The sequence below is a fragment of the Microtus oregoni genome, unplaced genomic scaffold, assembly GCF_018167655.1.
Source record: "Microtus oregoni isolate MIOR12 unplaced genomic scaffold, Mior012 000006F_ref0000085, whole genome shotgun sequence".
NCBI classification, from domain to species: Eukaryota; Metazoa; Chordata; class Mammalia; order Rodentia; family Cricetidae; genus Microtus; species Microtus oregoni.
In genome coordinates this window covers 19630871-19649657 of record NW_024543065.1, presented here as the reverse complement: position 1 = coordinate 19649657, position 18787 = coordinate 19630871, and the positions used below count along the sequence as shown (strand labels likewise).

At 40.8% G+C, this 18787-nt stretch overlaps 1 pseudogene; it reads right to left on the bottom strand.

Moving 5' to 3' along the window:
- Positions 1-17872, bottom strand: part of LOC121449286 — a 38159-nt pseudogene extending 20287 nt beyond the window's left edge.
- Between the last annotated feature and the right edge of the window lie 915 nt (positions 17873-18787).

Below are 18787 nucleotides of genomic sequence, written 5' to 3'. Positions count from 1 at the left end.
TTCTCTTGACAGTTTCGCCTTCTTTCACAACTGTAACACACCCATATTCATACATATATGATTTTATGTATTTACAAAGTCTAGGAGTGTAGAAATGAGAGGAAACACAATATTCTTTCTGAGGTTAATTTAATTCACTTAATATGATTGTCTCCGATTGCATATGCAATTTCCTTTTTCTCTATGGCTAAACAAATTTCTATTGAGCATCCAACTCACATTTTCTTTATTCATCCCTCTGTTGTTGGACACTGAGGCTGGTTCCATAACTCAGCTATTGTGAACAGGGCTGCAGAAAACATTGACGTAAAAGTGTCTCTGTGTTATGTTGACTTGAAGTCTTTTGGGTAAATACTGGAGAGTGTTATAACTGAGTTACAAGAGACATATGTAAAGGCACATCCCTATTGGTTTCCAATTTCCAATTTCCTTGGAGGCTGGACCAGTTTATATTCCTAGCATCATTGTACTGGCATTCCCTTTTAACTGGCATTCCTGGCCAGTTCAAACCCATTATACCAGATTTTGGTATATGTGTTAGTTCAGTGAGATTTAGACCAGTTACTTTTTAGACTGAGTTTTGGGACACAACCTCACTCAGTTGAAGATTGTTCTTAGTTCTCTTATTGAAAGTCGGTTGTGTTCAATGACATTGAGTGATGGGGGCAGGGAGGGAGTCCTTGCTGTGGACTCCCAGTGACCTTGTAGTATTATAGCACTAGTGTGTGTTTTGGGACTGCCTCAGCCTCCTGGGTTTGCAGCTTAGCCTTTGCTCTCTGCTCTTAGAGGAGGTGTGTGTGGTTCTTGTTCTGTTCTCAGCTGTGTGGAAGTGCTTCCTCTGCAGTTCCAAAGTCTTGTGGGATAGAAGAGGGCAATCCATTGCTTGGTGATTACTACTGACCTCACCTAAGCTCTGCTTTGTGTTTCAAAGTCTTCTGCTGCCACATAAGCCAATATACATACTGCCAATGATGTATCTAGTCCTGGGTGGTCTGCTTAGTTGTTCCTGCAAGGCTAGGGGAAGAATTCCTGGCAATTCCCACAGACCTTGCCGGGCCTCTTGTTGTGGCCAGATGCCATGTTCTCACAGGTGCCAGGTAGCCCATAGGGAGCTCACCTAGTTTGGTAAGTTCACTTCAACCACCGTCTTCTATAGGAATACAGATCATATTATCTTGGGTATTTTCTCTCACCGAATCACATGGAAGAGATTTCTAATCTTCCATGTTACCCAGAACTATTGATATCTTTTTGACTTTATGAAATTCCAAACCATACCATATTTCCATATTTTTCATTTTAAGTATAGTTTCCAACAAATTATTTGAGGTTTTCAGCATCATCACAAAACAGCCTTTGTGTTAGGTGATGTAAATGTTCTGAGCACATTTAAAGCAGCCTAGGTTGGGCTCTGTAGTTTGGTAGGTCGGCAAATTAAATGCATCTCAAATTACTCAGTGTATGATGACTTTATAAGGATGTGGCCTCATTATAAATCAAAGAGTGTCAGCACATGGCTGATTAAAAAGACTGAGCAGGCATTGTGGGCGTGAATACTAACTGTCAACTTGACAGAAATCCTTAGGAGAAAAGTGAAGCACACCTCTAAGGGTGTCCCTTAGGGCATCTTCAGAGATGATCACATCTGGAGGGCTCTGTCGATAGTGAGTGCTCCGATCCATCGATTGGATTCATAACCCGATGAAAAGGTTGGGAGCTGGTGAAAGGGATGAGGTGGGTCTCTTGGAGGCAGAGGGACACTGAGTGGTTTCCCAGGGGCTGTAATTGTCCCAGTTCTTTTCTGTATTCTCTCTCTTTCTCTTTCCTTCTTCTTGGGTGTCAGGATATGAACTGCCTTGTCTACTCCGCTGCCTCTGCCGTGATGGATGGATGCCTCTGAAGTTGCGACTCAGAGTGACTCTTTCCATTCTTACATTGTTCTCGCCAGCACAAAAGCATCAAATGCACATGTTCGTCCTTTAAAGAAGACCCAGGAAAGGCCGGAAAATAACTAGCAGGCACCACAGTGGATTGACATACTGTTTGGAGCTGTGGGCATGGGTCTGGGACAGCATCTTAGTGGTTTATAGAGGGTGTAGTAGAGGGTGGCAAAGCTTATTCACCCTGCCTTCAGCGTATTATTATGTGTGTGTTGAAATCCTCTCCTGCACGCTTCTCAGAGTCAAGGGTCATCTTGTTCAGCTTGGGCTGATGTGATAGCCCAACACCAAAGACTGGGTAGCTTAAACCATTAAATCCATTTCTCTTAGATCTGCAGAGTGGCAAAGAGGGATGGTGAGGTGGGTATGGCTGGGTTTCATTGAGGCTTTCTTTCTTTTCTTTTTCTTTTTTCTTTTTTTTTTGGTTTTTCGAGACAGGGTTTCTCTGTAGCTTTGGAGCCTGTCCTGGTACTAGCTCTTGTAGACCAGGCTGGCTTCGAACTCACAGAGATCCGCCTGCCTCTGCCTCCCGAGTGCTGGGATTAAAGGTGTGCGCCACCACCGCCCGGCGTCGTTGAGGCTTTCTATCGCTTGCACACAGCTGACTTCTGAGTTGTGCCTACACACGTGGAAGAGTGCAAGGGCAGCCGATGCTCTTTACCGCTGAGCTGCAGCTCCAGCACTTTCAGTGCTCTTCAAATAATCTTGAAGGGAAAGTCTTCATGAACTCAGTTCTGGCCCAGAGGCCCTATTTACCAATCCTGTCACACTGGAGCTTAGAATACTTGTGTATTAAGTTCAGAGGCGCAGACATTTATTTTGTAATGGGGGTGCTTTGAGAGAAAGACTGTGTCATATGGTACATGTCTGTGCCTGATTGTGTATGTTTGTAGGTGTGCACAGTTCAGTCTGACTTGCTTTCTTATATATATTTTGGCCACCAAGTGGTGAGAGGAGATGAAAAGCATTCCATTCTCAAATCACTGCTTGCGATTTTAGTAGTTCCTGCTTTGAATAGTACAGCATTCATTTTGTGAACCTTGCAACCTGGAGGAAGGCTTCTTCAACTGCTTCATCTCTTCCCCGCAACAAACTCAGTTCAGGAGCAAAGCATGTTGAAGCGTGTGCATGCAAAGGGCTTCAAACACTCGCTTAATGCAGATATCACGGTCTTTGCACCCTGAAGCTGAATCACAGAAGGCTCAAGATGATCACAACGGGGGACCATGAGACACTAAAAACTGTCCTGGTGAAGTGAGGAAGGAATGGGGCATCTGATTGGCTGTTTAATAGTTGCTCTGACTCTCCCAGCAATGAACTTTGCAGATTCCCTTAATTTTCCTTGTTACTGGCTCCCAAGCTAGGAAGAGGAAGGTATCTTCAGTATGTTACAACACCTGAGAAAACAGAGAAATCTTATTTGCATTTTATTTTTTTTTCTTATTCATTGGCCATTGCTAAGGTATTATTGGGTTAATGTTTTTGAGTCTCTGTGTGGGTTTTTTTTTTTACATTTTTTTTTAAAAGAACTCCTGGAGGTACCGTTTTGGCATTATTGACTCTGTTTCTTTAGTTTTCTTTCTGATGCTGTGATAACACAAAGTTCCTGGGAATGCCAGAAAATGACACTGACCAAGATCAGTTTGGCTTACATGTTTTGATCACAATCCGTCACTGAGGGAAGGAAGGGCAGGAACTCGTAAGAACCTAGGCATTCTGATCTATTCATGCTCGCTGTGTGGAATGACTGAAAGGAGACAGAACAGGATGTTCAGACTTAGAAGTTAAGAGAATCTTCTGGCCAATGAATGAACAGCTGGAAACATGGAACAAAAAGAGTTAGAGCAGGAGGACAGGTGGAGACCATGAAAAAAAGCTTGCTAGAAAGCTTTCTCTCCTCTTTCTCCCCCCTACTTCTCTCTCAGTGAAGCGTGGTGACTCACTCCTCCACAGTTTCTCTCTGTCTTACCTGCATGCATGTCTGTGCACCACATGTGTGCCTGGTGCACACGGAGACCAGGAAAGGACATCAGATCCTTTGGGACTGGAGTTTAGATGCTTGTGAACTGCCTTGTATGTGCTTGCAATTGAACCTGGGACTCTGGGAGAGCAGCTGGTGCTCTTAACAACTGAGCCATTTTTCAGCCCCCAGTTGGCTTTCTTATGTAACCCAGGATTAACTGCCCAAGAGTAGCATTATCCACAGTGGACTGGGCATTTCCACATAAGTTATTTATCAAGAAAATAGCTCCTAGACGTGCCCACAGGCCATTTTAACCATGAAAATTGCTAACCTGGGACTTTTGCTTCCCAAATGACTCTAGTTTGTGTCAAAACTAACCAGGACAAGGTGTCTGCATTGTGTAGCATGAGACAGTAATTGGAGAAATGCAGGAAAGGAACAAATGGGTGGAAAATTCAAGGCTTACTTTGGAGAGAAGTCAGCAAAACATGTCATGGAGATATTTATCTACAATAGGTTAATATCCCTGTCTATTGAAAATCTCTCTCTCTCTCTCTGGAACTGAATATAGTAAAGTGTAGTTTCTGAAAATAATATCATAGAGTTCTCTGAAGAATTAGGTCTGACACAGGACCCGTGCAACCAGGCTCCACTTTTCTGCAGTGGAGCTGCATGTTTGCATCCGCTGCACTTAGTTGTCAGTAAGGGGTCATGCCCCATAGCCAAAGTGCCTCCTGTCTGCTTTCCTGGGCATGGATTCCAAAGGCGAACTTGAAATGGGCAGCTGTGATGTCTGGGAGATTACATCTTCCACTTCTGGTCAGTTATTCAACAATTAAACTCTCAGGTTGAGGATAGTGTTTTAAAAAGCTCTGTCTTATTTCTAGTTTTTTTGTTTGTTTGTTTTTTTGTTAGGATTGGGTTTAGTGTATCGCTGTGATGGTGATTTTGTGTGCTATTCTTGATCTATTTGCTTTAAAATCTGCCTAGCTTTTCCCAAAGTGGAATCTAAAAATGATATTAAACACACGTTTTAAGATTGAGAATCCTGAGCTCAAGATGCTATGCTAAATTCTTTCAACAACAACCAAAGATACTCTGCTATTTCATCTTTAACCCATTTATTATAAGTTTTGTCATATAATTATGGTACAGTCCCTCAGAAGTAGAACCTGGTTATGTCTCTTTGAAGTTTAAAAGTTTGCTATGCAAGTAACATTGTACAGATTGAGCAGGTTATATTTAGGAACACGTGTGCGTGAGTGCCCGTGCGCGCGCACACACACACGCATACACTGTATGTAATTACTACTAATAAAAAAGAGGTCATGAACTTGAAAGAGCAAGGAGGGTATATGGGAATGTTTGGATAGAAGAAAGGGATGGGGGAAATTTTATAATTGTATTATAATATCAAAAAGAAAAGTAGAATTCACAGAAGCAATTAAGAAAGGCAAGTAGAGTCAGTGCTAGGACCATACAAGGGGATTGTACAAATATGCATGAAAAGAAAGCCAGGGAGACAAACAAGGATAACCCCACAGGAGAGTAACCAGAGATGGGGCAGAGAGGGCAAAGCCAAGTAGCAGAAAGGGATCAGGAGGACTCATGTGCGAAAGTCAAGAGGGACGGAACCTAAGCAATGGTATTACCATTGGAGGAATCTGAGTGACCACACCACTACTCTGTTTTTTTCAGGGAACATGGAGAGAATTTAGAAAGTGCATTATGATCTCTTTGCAAGGCTGCCCTTTGATCCCCTCTTTTGCTTTCTGTATAATATGTAGCTTGTCCTTTATTTCCTAGCTTTCCTTTTATTGTTAGTTATCATTCTACGCTAAAAAGATGTTTTCTTCTCTGAAACACCAAATATTTTATTCTTCCACCCTAGCCAGAGTCTCATTATTTTGTTCCTTGGCCCATATTTATCACAGGACTTTGAGAAGGTACATGAAGACTGCTTCTGAACAATTCTTTATATTTTACATTTTGTTGATTTTTTTATAATTATTTTACAGTGATGATTATTATTTGACCTAATATTATTTCTTAAATATCCTGAAGCTGGTTTAGATCAGTGGTCTTCCCCAGCCCAAGTTGTGAAGTTCAGAACTGACTAGAAAGACTATCATTTCTCCCTTGACCAGTAAGTTGTATAGAGGCATTTCACTTGTATTTTAAATAAATAAAGTAAATAAAACTTACCTGAGGATCAGAAAAATAAAACAGCCACATTTGCCAGCCTTATAGATCAGGCATCAACAACACCCACCTTTAATCCCAGTAGCCACATTAATTTGCCATAGAAACTGGGTGGTGCATGCGTTTAATCCCAATGGTGCACGCCTTTAATCCCAGCCCTAGAGAGGATTATAAAATGCGAGGAGACAGCTCTCAGACACAGTCTCATTCTGGAATTCCTAGAGGCAGGATCACCATTTTGGACTGAGGTCGAGGTAAGAGTCTGTGACTGACTGCTTTGCTTTTTGGGTCTTCAGGTTGAATCCCAGTTTCTGTCTTTTAATTAATTGTGCATCAAAGTTGTTTATATACAATTTCTATTTTTTTCTATGATGTGTCCCAATATTAGCATTTCAACTTTGATGTATCTGTAGCCTTCTTTTAGAATGTTTCAAATTTAAATTTCTTATTTTTGGGAATTTCATATGTGAGTATTGTCTTTAAATAACATTCCCTGTCCTCCCTGTTTCAATTCCTGTGCTCCCAATCCCTTTCAAATCATGATCTCTTCTTAAATTATCACACGCACACACACACACACACACACGCACACACACACACACACACACACACACACACACACAGACTTATACACCCACACCTTTATTTGACATCACGGGCACCTGCAGTATTGTTTATTCTCTTAAAGTTGCCTCTGCTTCAGGGTCTTTTCTACTTCCATATGTGTTTTAGAGATTTTTTTTTGTAGTTCTATGAAGAGTGCTATTGATGGAGATTGTATGAAATCTGTCTGTATTTAATCATATAGATATTTCCATAACACGAAACCTGCTATGAGCATGGGAGATCTTCTATATTCTTTCATTTATTTTTTCAGGGTCTTCAAATTTTCAGTGTAGCAGTATTTCACTTCTTGGTTAGGTTTAGTCCTACAAATTTTATTTGCTTTTGAAACTAGCATAAACAGTTTTCTCCTCATTTCTCTCTAAGCAAGTTTGTTATTGGCATATAGGAAGGTTAATGATTTAGTATGTATCTTGATACTTTGCTGATAGTATGTATCAGTTATAGTCTTCTAGTGGAATCTTTAAAGCCATATATATATATAGGAACATGCTTTCTGTAATTAGGGATAATCTGACTCTTCCTCTATGTATATCCCTTTTATTTCTTTTTATTATCTCATTGCTTTAGCTTAACTTCAAGTACTTTATTGAATAAGAATGGCGAGAGTGGGTATCCATGTCTCTCTTGATTTTATAGGAAATGTTTGAGTTTTTCCCCATTTGTTGAAAAGTCACCCATAAATTTATGTAAATGCACGGAGAGGGAAAACCCATATTGGTTGAAGATATGATGCAGTAAAAATATTGCTGAAAGTGCAGTAAAAAATAGGGAAAGGTGGTAAATTAATAAAAACATGAAGTATTGAAGCAACTTCTTTCTTGTTCTTTGGAACTTGGAGACCATCCAGTTAGGAAGCATTGAACTTGTGGACTGTGGTCTTTTCTATGATTTATGCTGACATTGAACTTGTTCTGTATAGACAGATAGGCATGGTTTTCCTTTATTTATTGAATATGTGGCAAGTGGAAGAAAACCAAGAAAACAGCAAGCAGTGGTTAAATAGCAGAGCGGGCATTCACGTCATCTGGAAGGAAAGACTAGAGAGGTTGAACACTGTCGGCTCTGACTGATGAAGAATATCTCAGGGAGGATACCTCTCCCGCAGATGAGATTTCCAATTAGCCATTCTCATCTCAGGCATTTTTGTATTAGAGGACAACCAGTAACTAAGTCTTAGCTCTTGGGAAGGTGCCAGATAGTCCTGAGAAAGCTTATTGTCCAGCTGCACTCAAACATACAGCATTTGCATTCTCAGGCTGTTTTGCTATTCTCCTGTCTCTTTGTAACAGGGACCAGGGAGCCAGACCATACCTGGAAAAGTGGTCTTAGGTAATATTAGAATGGAGGAGCAGATCATTCAAACCTTAAAACAGAAAATTATTTTCAAATAAAATATCTCTGACCAGTAGATTTTTGGAAATGAAGATGCCTGTGTGCTAATTCTTCCAGGATCACTCCATAACACTCCCTTCAATCAGAGTTGCCTTGATGTTCAGTGGAGTAAATTATTTTTCCTCATGTGTACAGTTATGAATAAACACAGGATCTTGGCTGCGATGTTCAAAACACACACAAGAGCAAGAGGGAGGTCAGAAAATATTGGTATATTTACATATTGTTTTATATTTATTTCCTAAGGGAACACAAATATCTCACAAGGAAAACAGAGAGAAACAACAAGTTCATTCTTTTCTCAACATAGCCAAATGCAGCATCTTTTTTCCCCCCAAAGATTTTATGTGTTCATATTTGAGTGAAGTTATGAGAAAGACTAAGACTTCAATTGTTTGAAAAGCAATTGTTTGAAAAGGCATGCAGGTAAAAATAACCAAATAGTTTCTGTTGCTGACTTTTTAATAAATTTTTAGAAACAAATAATTACAAAAGGAAATAAAACCTCCTGGACGGTATTCTTTTTGACACCATATGATTTAGCTTGAAGTGATGCATTCCAGCTTCATAAAGAATAAAAATATAAGTAACAGGATGAAATCCTCGAGGGCCTCTTCTCAACTGAGTGATTTCTTTTCCTAGTAGAATGCTGACTCTGTCAAGGGGTGACTCTGTCCTCTGGGTCTTGATGTAAGATGACGCTGTTCAAAACCAGACATTTAATGGCTGAAAAACAGATCTCTTCTTTACTTACAAATATAAGGTCTCAACCTCTGTGACTTTTGCCTTCACGAAGCTCTGCCAACAAATGAATTCAACTCTATCGATAGAATCAGCAAAAGTGTAACACCCATTGTTTGATTCATTTTCATTCATTCAATAATTTTCTCTGATTAAGAGCCCTGTATGTGTCAGACACTGTTCTAATCATAGTAATGCAAATTCCCTGAATCCACAAAACCAGTGGGAAAAACTCACTAGTAGAGGCATAACTGCATACTTAAGCACCTAGGAAAGTGACTGATGGATATTAGGCATCAATAGCTTCTGAGACCACTTTTTAAAAGTAAAATTAATATAAAATGTGGTAGACAAAGTAATGACACTCATAGATGCCTCTGTCTTGACCCATAGAACCTACTATTGGTATTTGACAAGGGTGATTCAGGTCACAGAAGAGTCAAGATGCCATATTAATGAGGCTTTAAAAAAAAAGAGAGAATTACCTTGGATTACGTAGATGAGTCTGGATGAGTCCACAGTAATTGCGCTGTTTTTTCTTTCTCTCTCTCTCTTTTTTTAAAATAAGAAATAGGGAACTGGTGTCAGAGTGGTGCATATAAGGAAGACTGGACTGGTTTAGACTGCTTTTGTAGAGAAAATGGCTACATGAGCCACTCCTAGAATTATGGGAATCCTTAGGAACTAGAAAGAACAAAAACTTCATTTTCCTTAGCAGCTCCAAAAGGGATCAGTACTCTGGGCACCAGTGATTTAACCCAGAGTGACCTATTTTAGACTTCTGACATTTGGAACCTAAGATAATAAGCTCGCATTATTTTAAACCAGTTATTCTGTTGTCATGGCAGTAGGAAAGTAATGCATACAGTAGAATGTATAGACCTTAAATGTATAGATTGCTAAGTCATAGAAAACATCATCCATGTAGCCAATCAACTTGCACGTATTTGCAATTCATTGGAAGTTCTTTCAATGGCCCCTTCTGTTCAAGGCTCTCTTTCCCCAAAAGGAGACAATCATGGTGTTAATTTCTATCTACGTTTGTCTGTGTTTTACCTTAATATACACAGAATAATATTCATTCGTGTGAAAAAAAAAACCGACTTTCTTTTCAACATACAGACTTTGAGATTTATCCAATTTGATTCTACCAATTATTCCATCCTTTCTCTTGCTTAGTACTTCACTTTTAAAAACACACTGCCAGGCCCCATCAGGACTATGCCTTCCATGTCATCTCTGTCATAATCTGTCAGTCAAAGCAGTGACAGTGTCAACCGAGACTCAGAATGATGAAGAAACAGCTCTCCTTGGTATAAAGACTCTGTGTGTTCCCACCATGCACAGGAACCCCATGGGGCTCCCTAATATCCCAGAATGTGATGGTATTTGGAGACATGACCCTTAAAAATTAATGAAGGTAAAATTAGGTCATAAGGATGGGTTCCAATTCAATATATATTCCAATTCCCTTTCAATAGATAATAGGAACATTATATATATTGTGTGTGTGTGTGTGTGTGTGTGTGTGCGTGTGTGTGTGTGTATTAAATGTTCCTATTGAGTTGTAAAAATTTTATGCAATATTTTTTACTTATATTACACTTCCTCCTAACTTAAATCCCTTCCCACCTCCCTAGCCCCTATCACTTTGTGTGCTTTTTTTTTTCTTTTCAAGTAAACCTTTGAGTCCGATTTGTGCCATCCTCATACTCCTAAGTGTGGAGCCATCTACTTGAGCACAGTGGCCCTACCAGGAGCCACACCCTTAAAGGTGGTTCCTCCCCTCGAGAAACAATCAACTCTCCATGGCTCCTCAGTCATGGTGGGGGGAGGCAGGAGTCTTTTCCCTTTTCAAGCTGGAGTGTTGTCTGGCTTGATCTCGTGCAGGTAACCACAGCTGCTCTGAGTCCATGTTCACAGAATTCTGTCATGTCCAGATGTTTGACTCTTCCCGCCTGTTTTCTGTGATGCTCCCTGAACCTTTGGCGTGTGTGCTTGATACTGAGGTACCATTTGTGGCTGAGCACTCAACTGGCACTTACTCTCTGCACTTTGACAAGTTGCGAGTTTCTCCATTAGCCATCTCCATTGCACAGTAAGCCTTCCTTGATGAGGTCGGAGGGCTGCACTAATATATATAGATGTAGAGATAGGCATTGAGAGGGCAGTTTGTCCGTTTAGCAGAATAATCGTAGTAGGTTCCTTCTTGGAGCCTGTGAGTTCCCCCGCCCTGGATTCTTGGCCCGATTTACAGTGCCAGGCTTGTGTTTCCTCCTGTGGAGGAACCTGACATTCAATCAGAAATGCTGATTCCCCAGCATTCCTAGCACAATAACACCCTTGGGCCCATCTTACCACAATAGTCATTGCCACAGCTCACAGGTTCTCAGCTGGGGAAGAGTTCTGTGGGTGGTTCACCCCAGGCAGCCTGTATGTCCTTCCTTCCTGTCTTTCTTTCTCTTTCTTTCTTTCTTTCTTTCTTTCTTTCTTTCTTTCTTTCTACTTCATCATGAACACAAATGGAAGTCCCATACTTGATACAACTTTATGTGTAAGTAAAAGAGTCTAATGTGGTGTTTTTAGTGCTCAGAATGAAGGCTGAATATGTTTATCATAAATTTAAAATATTTCAATAAGACTCTCTGGAAACCTGCCTGCCACACTGGAAAGGGAATCAGGTAGGTGATCTTCGCTTTCCCTCCTCCCCTCCAATTCCAGTCCCCTTGTCTTACCCCCCAGGTTTGTAGCAGACAATTGACTGCAACCTCCTCTTTTTCTCTGCCACATTCCCAGCAGATCATGCAGATCTTCTCCAGCCTTCCTTCACCACTCCATGCCTTCGTCTCAGCCTTCAGCTTCTACAGGCTTTCCCTGAGAACCTACCAGCCAGGCTGGCAAGGAAATCAGACAATCGTCATTCTCCTTCCTCTCCTCCAGTTCCAATCCCCCAGTCTTACCCTAGTTCTGTAGCAGACTATCTGCTGTGGCTTCCCTTCCACCTTTCCCCTATTCCTAGGGGTCTACACAGATTCTGGTGATTGCTTTCCCTTCTGTGAACCCTTGCAGCCACCAACCACCTGCTCTCCCAAAACATCCAGCATATTCCCATTCTACAGTATCCATTCTAATACCTAGAAACACATTCTATCCTGGATCTCCAGTGACCACACCTGGTAGGCTCTCAGAGGCATTCCAGACCAGGCAACACACTCTCTTAAGAGCCAGAGAATATAGCCCCAGTAGTACAGATACTGAGAGAAACAATTAATAAACAGGACCTCCTGAAATAGAAAAGCTTTTGTAAAGAAAAGGACACAGTCAACAAGACAAAACGGCAGCCTACAGAATGGGAAAAGATCTTCACTAACCCCACATCAGACAGAGGTCTGATCTCCAAAATATACAAAGAACTCAAGAAATTAGTCATCAAAAGAATAAATAATCCAATAAAAAGTGGAGTACAGACCTAAACAGAGAATTCTCAACAGAGTAATCTAAAATGGTTGAAAGACACTTAAGGAAATGTTCAACATTCTTAGCCATCAGAGAAATTCAAATCAAAACAACTCTGAGATTCTATCTTACACCTGTAAGAGTGGCAAAGATCAAAAACACTGATGACAACTTATGCTGGAGAGGCTGTGGGGTAAAGGGAACACTCCTGCATTGCTGGTGGGAGTACAAGCTGGTATAGCCCCTTTGAATGTCTGTGTGGTAATTTCTCAGAAAATTAGGAAACAACCTTCCTCAAGACCCAGTAATACCACTTTTGGGTATATATCCAAAGGATGCTCAATCGTGACACAAGGACATTTGCTCAATTATGTTCATAGCAGCTTTGTTTGTTATAGCCAGAACCTGGAAACACCCTAAATGCCCCTTGACCAAAGAATGGATAAGAAAATGTGATACATTTACACAATGGAGTAGTACACAGAAGAAAAAAAATAATGACATCTGGAAATTTGCAGGCAAAAATGGATGGAGCTAGAAAACATCATTTTGAGTGAGGTAACCCAGACACAGAAAGACAATTATCATATGTACTCACTCAGAGGTGGTTTTTAAACATAAACCAGCCTATAAATCACAATCCCAGAGAACCTAGACAACAATGAGGACACTAAGAGAGACATACATGGATCTAATCTACATGGGAAGTAGAAAAAGACAAGATCTCCAGAGTAAATTGGGAGCATGGGGACCATGGGAGAGGGTTGAAGGGGAGGGGGGAGGCAGGGAGGGGAGCAGAGAAAAATGTAAAGCTCAATAAAATCAATAATAAATAAATAAGTTTAAAAAGGAACCAGAGAAGGCAACAGAAATCTAGGAGCAGAACATTCACCAAATAAAGACAAGACCAGATAGCAACATCTAGAATTTAAATTATCTAAAGCCCAGATGCCTAGAGGCCAGCATAAAAACATAATCAATAACAGCCAAGACAATGTGTTTCCATTAGAACTCAAAGCCCTACTAGAGTAGGCCCTGAGAAAACCAATATAAATGAAACACAAGACAAGTACTCCAAAATAGCTAACATGAATATGATTGAGGATGTTAAATAGGATAGAAATAAATTCAGTCATGAAATCTATGAAGCACAAATAGTGGAAAATATTTCAAGGCATGAGAGTCAAAATGAAAGCAACAAAGAAAACCCAAACTGAGGCAAAACTGGAAATGAAAAATTTAGAAATTCAATCAAGAACCTCAGAGGCAAAAACCACTAACAGAATGCAAGAGACAGAAGAGAGAATCTTAAACATTAAAGACAAGATAGAAGATATGGATATCTTGGCTACCCCAAAAATGTCAAATCTAAAGAAAATTCAGGCATCAACATCCAGGAAATCTGAGACATCATGAAAAGACCAAAGCTAAGAATAATAGGACTAGAGGAAGGAGAAGAAACCCAGTTCATAAGTATTTTCAACAGAGTCATAGAAGATAATTTCCCCAACCTAAGGAAGGGAATGCCCATCAATGAATAAAAACATATGGAATACCAAATAGCCTGATAAAGAAAAGAAATTCCCCATGGCACACAATAACTAAAACAATGGACATGCAGAGCAAAGAGAGAGTATCAAAAGTTGCAAGGAATAAAGACCACGTCATGTAAAGGCAGACCTAAGAGAACAACACCCGACTTTTCAGTGGAAACTCTAAAAGCTATAAGGGGCTGATAATTCTACAAATTATAAGAGACCGCAGATGCCACGCAGAGTACTATGCCCAGAAAAACATTCAATAGCAATAGATGGAGAAAGAAAACATTCCACAATAGAACAAAATTTAAGCATTATACGTTTATAAATCCAGCTTCAACCTGAAGAGGTTAATCACACCCAAGAGAGCATAAAGAATAAACAAAGCAGCCAGAAATTAAGAAGAGGGGAGGAAAACCCACAACACATCAACAAAATTTCAGGAATCAACAAACCACGCCCATTGATAACTCTCAACATCAGTTCCCCAGTAAAAAGACACAGACCAGCAGATTGGATATAAAAGCAGGATCTATGCTTCTGCTACATTCAAGAAACACACTGCAATGTCAAGAAGAGACATCATCTCAGGGTAAAAGGATGGAAAAAGATATTCCAAATGACGGAGCCAAGAACCAAGCTGATGTAGCCATTTTAATATCTGACAAAATAGGTTTCAAACTAAAACTTATCAGAAGCGATAAGCACGGACACTACATACACATCAAAGGAAAAATCCAGCAAGAGGATATCACACTTCTAAACATCTATGCACCAAACATGAGGGCACCCATGTTCGTAAAAGAAACACTGATGTAGCTAAACTCACATATTGACCCTCACTCAAAGTGATAGTGGATGACTTCAATACCCCACTCTCACCAGTAGACGGGTTATTTGACAAAAAGTAAAGGGAGAAATGCTGGAGCTGAATCAAATCATAAACTAAATGGATGCAGTAGATATTTACAGAACATTTTACCACAAGACAAAAGAATACACACTTTTCTCAGCAGGGAGCTTTCTCCAAAAGTGATCACATAGTTGGATACAAAGCAAGTCTCAATGAAGTCAAGAAAACTGAAGTAACACCCTGTACCCTATCTGATCACCATGATTTAAAGCTGGATACCAAAAACAGAAAGCTTACAAACTCATGAAAACTGAACAACTTGATACTGAATGAAAAAGGGGCCAAGATAGAAATGAAGAAAGAAATTCAAAACATTTTAGAATCGAATGAAAATGAAAATACAACATGTTGTAGGTGGCTGCTTGTTTGTTCCCAGCTACCCAGACTTGAAATAACCATTCAGAAACTATATTATTTAAATCACTGCTTGGCTAATCACTTAAGCGTATTGCTAACTAGCTCTTAGAATTCACATCTAGAATTAACCCATTTTCATTATTTTACATTTTACCACCAGGCTCATGGCCTACTGGCAAGGTTCCAGCTAGCAGTTCACATCTTTCCCCTCTGGCGACTACATGACTCCTAAGGGCATTTCACTATATTCATAAATTAGTGTCTTGCTCAGCCATCATTAAAGAAACTTCCTACCCCAGTAGACGAGAATAAGCACAGAGACCACAGCTGGACAAAGCGCAGAGAGTGAAAGACCTTAGAACACTTAGTCCTTTATGGGGTGTCTCTATAAATCCCTCCCCTCAAACTCAGGCAACCCTGTGGAGGAGGAGATGGAATGATGATGAGAGCTAGAGTTGATAGAAGGGCACTGAAGAAACATGGTCCTCCAGACACAGCAGTACTGTCACCAATACACATATGCACTCACAGAGACTCTGGCAGCATGCGCAGGATCTGCACATGTCTGTGCCACATGGGATCCCTGAGAGGCCCCATCCCTAACCCAGAAGCTACCTTCTATTGATGACTGCTCACACATTGAAAAATTAGTTTTCTTCAACAGAGTCTCACTGGGGATACAAATCCCTCTAAGGCCATAGCCCTGACCAGGAGTAGATGGCCAACACACAACAAACCCAGTGCCATCTTTGCAGGTTTTTCTGTCTCATAAGGCTTTGTTAGGGCTTTTATTTATTTGTTTGTTTATTTTTCTCTTACAGATCCTTTGCTTCTGGTTTTGTGTTTTTTCAAATGTGCTGTGTGAGCGAAAGAATGTGTCTCTGCGTCTGTATGTGTTTCTTGTGGATGTTCTTTGGCTCTTTTCCTTCTGTTGGTTTTTATTTCATCTTATTCTATTATTATTCTTTAGATGCACAGAAAGCACAGAAAGGGTGTGGATCTGGATGGAAGAGGAGTTTGGGAAGAATCTTGGAGGAGTTGGTGGAGGGGAAAACATAATCAGATTATATGGTATAAAATAAATCTGTTTTCAATAAAAGCAAAAAGATTTCAACAGGACACTGTTCTCAAGTCTCACACTGGCTCACTATAGATGCAGAAGATAGAAATGAGGAGGAGAGGAAGGGAGTGCAAAGACAGCAGTTTGTTTTCCATTCCTATCATCTTCACACAAGTAGAATGACGTATTTCATTCTTTGACCTGTTTGTAGGGAAATGCTGTGGAGAAGACAGAGTTACAGTCACAAGGTACTTGCTATGTAGAGAGAAAAGCGTTATGTGCAGTACATTTAACCGAGAGGAAGCAATTATATTATCGAGATCCCATGAAACAGGCATACGTTATTTCTTGAGACTAAGGAGAAGTGTCCTGACAGGAGCCTTGTATTCGACTGTCAATCCATTATCAGCTTTCTAAGAGGCTCTATCGGAGCGGGGAGCCTTCCATCCTCTTTAGTAATTCCCACCTTTTGCTCCGAGGAACTGTTTTTAAAAGAAGACCTCACAGAAAACCCAGCTGTGGAGCTCGTCTGCACCTGCACCCGGAAGTCCTCTGCGTGTCACCGGGGAGTGCGGCTGCCCACTTCTCCACGGTGCCTCTGCATTTGACAGCGTGGGTACCGCTCTCATGATCACGGGTACCGCTTTGATGTTGACGGAATCAATGTCCGTCGCTGCGAGTTTCAGTAAGACAATGCTTTTCCTTTTCTTCTTTTTCAAAGAGAATCTCCCAGTAGAATTTCCTTGAAGGGGATGAGCTGTGAGTCACTGTCACAGCTTGGGAGACCAGTGGCGGCCTTTAACATCTAGCCTCCCATTCTGTGTCCATTCTACATAGACAGAAACCTATGCTGTTTCTTTCCTGAGAAATAAGGAGGCATCAGACTTAGAATTCGCTAATAAAGCGCATGACCTTCTGCAGTACAGATTTTATTGAACAGTGATGGAGTAGAATTATGCAGATTTCCCTAGCTGCCTGAGTGCTGACACTTCCTCCTTCAGAGAATTAACTTGATTCAGGACTCTGGAAAGCCAGAAGATGAATAAGATATTAATGAGATTGATTTATGCAAAGTGAGTCACAACAATGAATATACTGTGTGTTATGCAAACCAGAGGCGATGCGCTTCAGAACCGCAGCCACTTGAAATTTTAATTTCAATGGTGATAGATTGAAGCACACTGCAGTGGTGATGTCCCATGCTCAGCACCCAACCCCAGAGGGATCCAATAAAAACCGTTGTCTTAAAGGAGAAAAAAAAATGTCAAAAGCGATTAAAATAATAACATGAACTTGTTATGGGCTTATATATATTTCCTGACTTAAATGTGACAGGATGACAAATGATAGCAGGCAGCGATCATCTGCCACGGGACACTTGACACGTGACTTTCTGCTTCACAACACACCTTATATGCTTAACGAGGAGACAAGCTCTTCCTTCATAATACAGCTCGCATCCCACGGGGGCATGAGGCCGTCATTATGGCACAGCTGTTAGCTTCTGGGTAATAAATAGACTTGAAACAAAGCATCTTCTATTAGGCAGGCCGTTGCCATTCTGCTAAACAGCAGTGACATTTCCCACAACAGTAATGATGATAATTCGTTACTCGGCAGCAGTTTGCAAAGCCTTGTAGGCGCCTCTCTACATGCGCTCGAGGTACCTTTTCCAATGCCCATGGCTGCTCTGTGAGGCTGCCTTCATTTCCTCCCTTTTCCAGACAAAATCTCCCAGAGTCTAGAGAGCAACTTAACTCAGGTCATATAGGTGGCACAGGACGGGAGCTGAGACCTCTGAGACTCAAAGTTGGTCATCAGATAGTTTTATACTGCCCAACTGAATGGTCACCATCTATTCTAACCTTAAATGAATGCACCTAGCTGGCTCCCAAAGTATTACCAAGTGTTGTGGCTTTAAGAAAGAATCTGTTTGTATAAAGGGAACAGGTAGGAAGAAGCTGTTTCTTAACTATTTTTCTCTTGAACTATTTGCTGAAATTTTCCCCATGTCGTCTTCTGTGCCCCTGATTCTGTCACCTCTCACTACCCAGCATTCTTTTTTTTTTTTTTTTTTTTTTTTTTGGATTTTTCGAGACAAGATTTCTCCGTAGTTTTTGGTTCCTGTCCTGGAAACTAGCTCTTGTAGACTAGACCAGGCTGGCCTCAAACTCACAGAGATCCGCCTGCCTCTGACTCCCGAGTGCTGGGATTAAAGGCGTGCGCCACCACCGCCAGGCTCACTACCCAGCATTCTTTAGCTGGGCCTGGAAATACTACTCTCTGTGAACGTGCGTGTGTGTGTGTGTGTGTGTGTGTGTGTGTGTGTCTGTGTGTGTGTGTGCGCGCGCGCGCATGTCGGGGAGTAGAGATGAAGACAGAGTTGGAGAGATATGGATAGACACAGAGAGAATAAGATCCAAACAGACCCGTATAAAGGGAGAAAAGATTTTGTTTTCCTGTGGTAGCAGTGGTGCCTCCTACACATGGACTCTCAGCCTTTTCAGGAATCATGCTGGGATTTTATTCATGGCTAATACTCGCTTACTGAACGGTCTTTAAGCATCTTCTCTATTCCAGTCTTTGTGTTAAATGTTG